Below are 9,747 nucleotides of genomic sequence, written 5' to 3' on the forward strand. Positions count from 1 at the left end.
TTTAAAATTCTAAATAGCTGTAATTACTGTTCATTTATATAGCAGCTCTTGGCTTTGCAAGGTTTGGCCTGGAACACCAAACTAATCTTTTTGGAGACTATAAAAAAACAGCCAAATATCACTGAGTAATGAAATTCAACACACTATCATTTGTGATACCTTACTCAATTTCTTGCTATTTTCTTTGTCCATTTAATAACTATAGCTCTATCCTCAACACCTGGCCTATCAAGCTGAGACTTGGATAAAAAATCCTCCTTTGAAGTACCTAATCTAACTAGTTTTGCTACTGTGACCAACACGAAGAGTAACAGACACACACTTTCTTTCTTTTGCTTAATTTATTGATATTGACATTCAAATATCACACATTCAACCCCATTGACAGTTTGCCTCCAGCACAAAAATCCTGAAAATTAAAAAAAGAAGTTTCTATTCTGGACTACTGCTCCTATCAAGAAGGAATAATGAAGAAATCTTCAGGATTCTAGGATCGCACTGAGTCCTCAGCCTTTATACTGGAATCAAAATGCAAACATAATCTGCACAGTTACACAGCATTTTCAACTTAAAACAGTAAAACTAATACTTATCTACACCTAACGCAACAAAAGGGACAAATCTGAACTGTGGCTTGCAAATGGTCCAGCTATGGGCAGTGCCTGCTGCTGACAGATTTTCGATGAGAGAAGGCTGTATAGGTGTATAACTGATGGATCATGTAAATTCTTTGGCTAAAGGAGGGAAAACAAGGAAGAGTTTCTGTGGTCTGTAACATCATCTTTTCCTAGCTGTTCCTCAGCTTGCTGCCACTCACCTGGCTTAACTGGTGAGGAAACTCCAAGCAGGAAGCTGAAGGGAATTACAAAATTCCTGTGGATTTCCAGGTCTTTGGAGGCAGCTGTTGAGAAGCGTTTTGATCTTTCCAGAAATCCTCTGCAATTTTGTCTTACCCAGCTCTTCATGTTGGGTCGATGTCTGCCTCCCACAACCCCCCCCCGTCACCTGCCATGACTTCCCCAGCACCTCCTCCCTCTGTTGGTGCTCAGACAGTGAGAATGGCCATGTCTGGGGCTGGTCACTGACAACACCCCTGTCTAGCAGGGCAAGGGGTCAGCTACTGACCAGGGTGCTCGATGATGCTGGGAGGATCCAGTCCTGCCTGCTAGGTTATGGGAGAGGCTACCAAGGCAGTAGCACTGTTTGGGATGTTGAAATTGTGACTGGTCTGGGGGCTGGGGATGGCTGTGCAGGAAGGTTGGGACACTGAAAAGCGCAGCACTATCAAGTCCTGCACAACATATTCCTAAGTGCCAGTAATAGCAGCTGTGGGTGCGTGTGAGTACAGCTGGCCCTCCCCAATCCCATGCCATGCACCTCTCCAAGCAGGGCCCCAGGGACTGACTTGCTTGCCCCTCACCTGATTGCATTCATTAGGCTCCTCAGGGTCAGCTGGAAATAGGCCAGAATACCATCTGCCATTTGGAGCTCTGAGAAGGCAATTCTAAAATATGGAGTAAGGTTTTTGACTAGAACGCCAAGGATCAGTTCTCCACTCACATCTCTAGCTTCCTCTCTTTCCTGAAAGGACAGATTATTACACACAGTAAAGGAGCCAAAAGCACAAATGAAAGCCATAAAACAGCTGTGTGTTGGTGTTGGTGTTTGATGTGCTTGTGTTCATCTAAGGTTATCTGAGGATGTCCAGGTACACAGATGGACAGAAAACTAGAATACTTTATTGTGTCAAAAAATCAAACGTATTGTTCCAATTACCCCTTAGAATCTGTTAAAGCATTAATATACCATATGTAAAGGCATGAAGATGAGCATAAAAAATGAGGAACGTTAAAACACTTGATGCAATGTCTAATTTGGCTTTTTGCAGCAGCATGTCCACAACTGCACAGCTGTGCAAGCATTCAGTAATGTGAAGCTTTATGGAGTTTCTTTGACAATTTTGTTACTCCATACCAAAATGTCATGTGCAAGTGCAGGTTTGAAGGTCTGAAGGTTTGATGCTCTCATCTGGTTCTGTGACTAAATCTTTTTGGACTGTTACCATCACACACACACACATGTATATATATATATTTTTAACTGCACTAGGTACACTTAGATAACAGCCTCATTGTCAGTAGAGATAAAACACACAAGACATGAGCCACAGAGTTATTTTCTTTGAAAAGTAATCAGTCACCATGGCGAAGATCTATACAGATATTTTCCAGGGTAAAGATTTCAAATGGCTCCAGAAATTAAATGAGTGGTTACACATTCTTTCTATTGATTTCTGTATTGCTTTTAGGTAACTACGTACCCAAAGGCACCCAGTGCAAAGAGGAGCTTGGCACACTTTGAAGATTATGCCAAATTCTTCTTGCTCTATGAGTGGAGATGAATTCCATGATATTGCTTCTGTACACAAGGCAGGAAAGATTTACTCCCAAGTTCCTTATTTCCTTGGCAAACTGTCCTTATAAAGCACACTGCCAGCTCTGCAAGCTTTTAAGCAGTGGATTCAATTGGGTTGTTTATATAAGTGAGAGCATGTATTTGCTCAAATGCTGCCCAGTTCAAATTCTGTGCCACTGCTGGAATTTTCATACAAAGTCATGCTCTAAGTAAGACACTCCTTACTGAAAGTCCTCTCTTGCTGCTGCAGAAGTAATGGTGTGGGTGAGGGCTACACAAACAGGGGTTTTAAAGTGGTGTTTTCATACAGCACCTTTCTGCTTCCTTGTTGTGAGGTTGATGGGTAGAGATAAGGCAACAAGAAGCAGTGGCCTTTCTGGTTTTAATGGACTCAGGATACCCACAGTGATCTGCAAGTTCCACATATAGCTACCTGGCATGGAATAGGTTGCTGTTAACTCTTCTCAGAGTTCAGCAGGAGTGGGAAAAAACATCAATCACTCAAAAAGAATCATCTGAGATATTTGGTACACATTACCCTACTCCAGATATTATTTGTAATAAATTCAACTTATTTCCCCAGATCGAGCCTGTTTTGCCCATGATGGTAACAGGTGAGTGATCCCTCCCTGTCCTTATTTCAGCATACAAGCCTTTAGTTAAATCTTCTCTCTCCTGTCCAGATGAGGATGGGATAAATAGAGTGGTTTCCATGGGTACCTGGCATCTTGCCAATGTCAATGTCAACCCCCTGCCCCCCACAGGCAGAAGTCAAATGTGCGGTGCTCATACATAAACTGTTAAGACAAAAAAAAGAAGACTAGCACCTCACACAATTTTCATTTTATGTCACTTGGCAGGACGACTTTCTACTGTAGAGACCATGAACTGCAGAGGGGTGTTACAGACAGATACACTCCCACAGAGCCAAGTGCAGCACAGCATCATTTTTGGACTATCTCTCTCCTTGTCTCCTAATTTTCTTGTAAGCTGCGGTGGAGATGTAAGAATCTCCTTCCCTTTCAGCTTCTGCTGCCTTCAGTGTCTTTGAGCACGTTGCTGCTACATTACTTTAACATATAACTGGTACAACTCATTATTTTCCCAGCTGAATCCTTATTCCTACTCATTCTAATGTTTCTACTGAGTGTGCTTTGGTACTGTGGGAGTTGAGACTTCAAACATCCTAACAAAAAGGGTGTCCATTTTCCAGGAGGCAATACTTTGCTATGGCAAGTCATTGATCACAGCCTAATTGACATCAGTGAGAATGGCACTTCATGCTTTTCTTGATATTCAGCCAATGTTTTCCCCACTTCCTCTTAGCCCCATCTGTAGGCTGTCACACTGTTCCAGCCTGACCTCAGCAATTTCCACTTATGAAACAGTCCTCTAAGTAAAATAAAACCCAAAATTCTTCATATTTTTTTTCTTCTTGCTAAAACTTACCAAGTCCCATTACTTCCACGGAGGTGAGTTTTATAGGATTAAATGGGATTTTAGTTTCAAAACCATTCCAGATGTTACAGGCAGTTCAGTTCAAATGCTTTTGTGCCTTTTTTGTTTCTTTAAAATTTTAGCTTTCCCTGTTTATTTTCTTTCTTTGACACGCAGCAGAGGAAATGGTACTTAAGAGAAATCCCTGACAGATCATCTGACTTAACTTCTGTGCTTTGAGTTACTGTATATTTAACAAATTACTTAGGTAACTACTGCATCTGTTAGAAAATTAAGTTTTAAATAAATGGAACTGTACAAGAACAAGGTGATAAAATCTGCAGCAAGCTTTACTGGATATCTTGATCTCAGAAACAGTGTTGTGTACTTTGTTCCCTGGTTTGGGAGGCTTTTTTTGCACTCTTTTTCTCTTGTATATTTGAGGTCTTCTGCCCTGCAATGGGGAAAAAACATGTGTCAGCATTTGCGTGGTTTTTTGCTATTTTAAGTGTTTATAGTTTCAAATATTCATTGAAATGTGGTTTAAAAAATAGTGAAAGACATCCCAACATGCATCTTAAAACAGAATTTCAAATAGATCTGTGTTAGGAGAATGGGAAATACATCAAACAGCATGCTTTAAGTATGATTCACCATTTGATGTAGCTGGTGCATCATAACTGATGTTTCCTGCCTGACAAAGGCAGGTAATGCACCCTTTACAACTATGTGCCAAGTTGTAAAATGAACCTCACAATTTCTGGAGCCCTTTTTTTCTTCTTTTTTTTTTCGGAGTTTGTATTGTTAGTCTGACACTAAGTTGCCACATTTCTTTTCTCATACCTACCATGTTTATAATGTATTTGATTCCATATTTTGATGAAATTGTGAGAAGCTGAGAGCTTACTACCTAATGTGTGCACATCTACAATGTCACCAGAAAGCAATATGGGTACATTTAAAGTTTTTATTCTTTTATTCTTTTATTTTTATTCTTTTATTCTTCCGCATTATAACATTTAAGAGTTTTACAGTCCTCTTACAGGAGAAATTCTTTTCCTTCATTCTCCATAAGGAATAAAAGTACAGCCAGAAATCTCCACAAGTCATCACAGCCGAGAATTTATTTACCTAAGTCCCACTGAATGCAACAGAAATAAAGCAGAGACAGAAAAATGTCTGCAAAACAGATAACTGACCCTAAACCTTTCTGTTCAGATAAGTTATATTCTGAACATGCTGCAGACTTAATTATGACTGCAATGAAGCCAGATCAAGCACAAATTAAATAAACTCTTTGCCTTTATTATTCCTCTGTTCAATCCTCTGTTCCTCTTCAGTCCAAATATAATGTCTTCCTTTCACCTCCAGTCTGCACTGCAGACTATAATTAAACAATGAAAATCTGACATTTATCTTCAAAGAGGAAAATTGTTTAAAGAACTAGTTAGTACATTGAAATTTTTGTTTCACTACTGCAAAAGTGGTGCTTAATATCCCTTTATTCCATTTACTCTTCCTTCTACGCATTTTAATGCTCTCGCCCTCATTCATATGCTCATTCATTTTGGATTTCATTTATTGGTTTGACAGGAGCCAGACTCACCTCAGCTACTATTGGGCAACACTGCAGGGCCCAGTGAGACCACTTGTCTGCTTGTGTTTCCACAAAGCATTTTCAGATGAAAATTGCTGAGGAAACCACATGCATAAATAAATAACAGTGGAAAAAAAAATTAAAATCTGTGATATTCTTAACATTAAAGGGAGATTCCTCTAGGGACTATTTCCAGCTAGGTAGGGATTCCTTCCTTGCCCTTGCTATAACACCACGGTAGTGAGAAATCTCTTCCATGCTGATACAGTATAACATTATAGTATAACAAGCCAAACTGCTACAAGAATTTACTATATATTATGTAGCCTTTGGAATCACATCCAAAAGCATTACAAGCCTGGAAGTCACACTCTGCGAATTATGACACAGCAAGACATGTGAAAAACGCACATATCTTGCCGTGTCCCTTCCCCTTAAAAGCACCTGTTTTTTTATGGGCAGTTTGTGCTGAGTCTCCAAAACTCTCCCAAGAAACTGACTTCAGACTGTACCTCTCAGCACCAGGAGCAAACCTGAAGCAAAGGCCAGCAACACTCCCAAACAGAAAATGCATGAATAGACTGAAAAAAAGATCCGCACAGTAACATCAGCGCTGCCTCGTCTGCAGGCGAACAGCGACTGACCACGTAATAAACACACAATCAGGAAGGGAAGGAAAACATGGCAATGAGCCTTTTTTGGGTTTTTTGCTTTACAAACTGACCGGAAAAAGTGCAGAGTGCTGTGTGGGTCGCCGCCTGCTTGTTTTCCTTTCCACAGTTCCAGTGCACAATGAGAGGAGTGACAGAAGCCCCATGCCAGCTACGGAGATGTCTTTCAGCTGGAAGGGGTGGCTGAGGGCAGCTGAGTCAACCCTTCACCCACCGACCTCATAGAACAGGGTTGCTACTGCTGCAGCAGCAGGTGTAACAGTGGAACTGTTCCCACTTTCATGGCCCAACTCAAAGCATGTCACCCTCTCCCCCTGCTTCTACAGGCTGAAGTTCCAACCAGCTGCTTATTTAATCCTGACCAGTCCTGGGTTCAATCCACAGCCTTTTGGATGAGATGGAAAACTGAAGCACATACTGCAAGAAAAATGAAAGCACGATTTGAAAAGTAGATACTTTCACTCCTCCTCCTCTGCCTGATGCAAACCAGATCACTGAAGTTCCAACTAAAGGGAAATATTTGCTTATAAAAAGAGCAAATTATTTAAACCTATTGCTGTTTTTCAAAGTACAAAGGTGTGACCTTCCTCTCTTTTCCTCTCCTCAGGTTTACTCTTGCCAGTAGGGAAAAAAAAAAGACATAGAAAAGCAGAATTTTAAAACAGTGAATAAATCTATCACAAAAGCTTCATTGGTGAAGTCTTTCAACAGAATCAGATGTTTGGATATCTAAACCACAAAGTTACCCAATAAAAGCTACATACATTTTACCCTCAAACACGACTAGATTTCTACTAGAGCTATCAAAACATCAAACCTTTGTAACTGCAGAATCATAGAGTCATCAAAGTTGGGAGAGACCTCTAAGATCATCCAGTCCAACCATCAACCCAGAACTACCACTGTAACCCCTTAGCCAGTAAAACATATCACCCAGCGCCAGATCCAGACGTCGCTTAAGCACCTCCAGGGATGGTGTGTCCATTACCTCCCTGGGAAACCTGCTCCAGTGCCACCCTAACAGTGATTTTTTTTTTCTAATATCTAATATGAATCTCCTCTGTCTCAGTTTTAGTCCTCACACTGCAGGTGTGGCAGAAGAGGCTGACCCTCACCTCCTTTCCCTTAAAGCTAAAGGTCAAAGATTTGATAGACCACCAAACTTCAGAGTTTAGCATTAAATTTTGTGAGTAGTTTGGAAAGAGTTATTTAAGGCTGGGAAGTACAAGGACTCAGTTCTTCCTGTAAGTTGGTCAGCCTTTATTTTTAGTTTTCAATTGTCAATATTTTTTCCCCTTTTGTAAAGGAAGTTTAAAGAACTGCCAGTATTTGAAGCTGTATTTACAGGTCCACTGTGATACAAAGAGGACTCATAATGTTATGCAGCATTCAGACTACTTCAGCTCCTTCAGCCAGCAGGACTTCTAAGAAAAAGAAAAAATGCTAATACTAATTTAGTTACTGAAGTTGCCACAGGTTTGCCGATCTCATATTACCTGAAAAACTGCTTGAGAACTTGGATCCTTAGGGAATGTACAAGCCACTTTTCCAAATTGAATTTTTAATGCTACTTCCAGATCAACTCTTTGTGGAGTCACTCTGTGGTTCAAAGGCACTCCCTTGAAAAATAGCAACTAAATGTCTCCTTTACCAAATTGCACAGGAACAGAGAAGGGGAATAATTTGGCCTTGCTAAATCAGAAAAGCCACCGTGTTTCACCTGAAGACTATAAAAAGTTCAACTCAAATCCTACCCGCGCAAATAAAATCAATTCATAGATTAAATCTATGACCTGTGTTTTATGAGTATCAGGCTATAGCAAATATACTAATATCATGCTTGATCCCTACCCTGATCTACCACTTGCAGAAAAAAAAAACCAAACAACTGAAGAAACCTTGTACAGTTCAAAGAACAATTACCTGCAAGGCTTATCTTTCAAGACTAATAATGCATACTATAGAATGAAAGGCACATATATCTGCTTTAAAAATTCTGCAGTTCCAGTAAACCTGAAAAAGTTTAATGCGACTGAATTATGCGATTGTAAGCCTATTAAATTACAGTCTCTGTTGTAAAGAATCAGCCTTTCCCCTCCCAAGCCACTTAGTTAAAATATTTTCCCCATTAAAACTTCAAACTTTCCAGAGGGATTGCAACAATAGTTCCTGTCCTATTTATTATTGATATTAATGAAAGAAAATAAACATGTATAAGCACAAAGCCAGTGGTATCAAGAACAGATTCACACCCAGAGTGAAATGAAAATGGAAATGGAAACTGGGAAGATAGCTGGGTTCTGGAATGTGAACCAACAGGTAAGCAAGAAATAATGGGAAGAGGAATAGTCACTACCACCAACTAACTAGCATAAAGAAGCCTTTAATTAGCAGATGCTTATTAAGCAGGCCTGTGAGTCTTTCAAGACTGCGAAGTTAAATTTGCAGAAAGCAAACCCCTGCTGGGCCCAGACAGCAGCCAACTCTGAAATACTTTTAGGTTCAGTTACGTATTTGGATTCCTATCTATCCTGGTCTAGATATCCCTTGGATTCCTATTTAAGACCATATTGAATAAGAACAATGAACAGGCCTATCAGTCTCTTACATCAGTAGCCTTTTTCCCATCACGTTGGTTTTCTTCATCTCAGAACTGCAACATTCAGTTTGTCTTTGCTGCCCAGGAATGCACAAAGACAGCAGGAACATGGAATGTTAACGTACAGACCCTAAACATACTGCAGAGAGCGTAAGAATTGTTCCGAAGGCCATGAAATTCTACCAACTATTTTTGTTACCATGCACTATATTTTCACCAGTCGTGTATGCTGTTCAGGTGACTTATTCTGTGTTTTTACGGTGAGTATTCAAGATGTGGGCAAGATGAAGCACACGAGAGCCTGTTGAATCCCAAGCCTGATCCTGTCAGTTGACACTTCTGCGCTGTAGGAGCAGCTAAACAAGACAACACCAGCCACCTGGATGATAGAAAAAGAAGAAGAAAATATTAAAGCAAAAATATTGTGGTCCTGAGCGAGCCAGAGCTAAGATTAGCGTGTGTGTAAAAAAGAATCACAAGGTCAAGCTGGAAAGCTGCTTGAAGCATGATTGTTCTTCGTGGTTGAAAGCGGCCACGGGAGTGTCTGTGTGGTATGTGTGCAGATAAGTAACACCTGGCCTGGCTCGATGGCTCGGACTTTTATTGTGTACATAAATGGATTAACAAAGTTGCAGGAGAGTTCTGCCCGGACAAAGTCTGTCTCCCGTGGATTCACTCGCCGCAAAGGGTGCTGAGCGAGGGATTTTCACCACACCGTGCTACACTTCTACTAATGTGTTCTGAGTAAAAATAAAACCCTGGAACACACGACAGCACAATACTACAGGTGAAAAGTTTCTCCACTTGTGGTTTCCTCAAACAGCATATAGAAGACCACCACCTACTGTAACATCACTGAAGTCTTCCAGTGCATATTTTTAATGGTAACGGGCAACATTGCTTTTCAGCAGCACTGAAAGAGTGAAGACCTACCAGGCCTCAGTTCTATGAAATCTATCTGAAGGAGAAAATCACTGAGGCTACGCCTACAGCCTAAAGCAGTGGGTCTTACAAGAGGTGAATTCCTC

Source organism: Neopelma chrysocephalum, unplaced genomic scaffold, assembly GCF_003984885.1.
Source record: "Neopelma chrysocephalum unplaced genomic scaffold, ASM398488v2 Primary Assembly neopelma1_97017, whole genome shotgun sequence".
NCBI classification, from domain to species: domain Eukaryota; kingdom Metazoa; phylum Chordata; class Aves; order Passeriformes; family Pipridae; genus Neopelma; species Neopelma chrysocephalum.